Consider the following 1077-nt stretch of genomic DNA (forward strand, 5'->3'; position numbering starts at 1 on the left):
TGCGAGAGAGTAATAAGGGTCCAAGGCACCCCCGAATTTATAGCATGTTGGTTTGACATGCAACTATATGGATTTTTTCTTATTTAGGAAAGAAAGAAATCAAATGATTATGTTCAGTGTTCATTCAGTAATGTCGTATGATTTAATTTTCATTGGACAACCTTTATGCTATACCTTGTCCAAGACCTTAGATATATCTAGGGCTACGGCATAATCACGTTGATACACCGGTTCCCGTCAGATCACCGAAGTAAAGCAACGTTGAGCCTGGTCATTACTAAAACGGGTGACCAATTTGGGAAGTCCAGGTGCTGTATGTAGGTGGACGTCGACACCTCCCTGCAAAAAGTTGCAAAAACCTAACGTCGTCATCTTCCCTAACGGGGATATAAATGCGACTGGGGACCGCTTGTGAATTTCATACTCCCATGAAACTTCCTCCTTCGGATGAAGCCGGTTATGCTGACTGCACACACACTGCCCTAACCTCCCCTGCCTTATAAAGTGCAATGTTCAGAGATTACAGTTAATGTATCTGCAGTAAAACAGGCTTTCCTATATTGATAGTGTTGGTCGGAAAGAAGCTATACCGCTTTAACCGCAGAAAAGGGTGATCCGTATCGTTGTCAAATCAAGCAATCTTTCACCTAATTCACTAAATGAGTCAGGTCTTACATAAAATTTCACTATTAACTAGGCACCTACACTCTTGTTTTATTATCTAAGGCATTATAACATTGACACATTGCTTAGATCACTAAAGTTAAGCAACGTTGAGCATGGTTAGTGCTAAAGTAGGTGATCATTTGGAAATTCCAGCTGCTGTGTGTGCTCTCCGCTTATCTCAGCATTGTTTCCAGTCGTCTTGGATTTCTTCTTGCCACTGGACTCAAGTATTGACGATTCAGGACAGATGTGGTTTGAGATTGCGCAACCCTTGCCTCATAATTGCATGCGTGGCCACCCTTACAGAGGGTATCCCTTGTCTTTCTAGACTGAACGGAGGCTTCCACTTCCACTTCCGCACTTGTGTTAAATGTGTCTAAACCAACGCTCCTAAGGGTGGCACACCAGCCT

The 1077-nt window shown here is 42.9% G+C and overlaps 1 pseudogene; it reads left to right on the forward strand.

The window, feature by feature from the left end:
* Positions 1-201: 201 nt before the first annotated feature.
* On the forward strand, positions 202-320 carry LOC145283768 (5S ribosomal RNA; annotated as a pseudogene).
* Positions 321-1077: the final 757 nt, after the last annotated feature.

Source organism: Euprymna scolopes, chromosome 1 (genome assembly GCF_053919585.1).
Source record: "Euprymna scolopes isolate OS-2025 chromosome 1, ASM5391958v1, whole genome shotgun sequence".
In the NCBI taxonomy this organism is placed as follows: Eukaryota; Metazoa; Mollusca; class Cephalopoda; order Sepiida; family Sepiolidae; genus Euprymna; species Euprymna scolopes.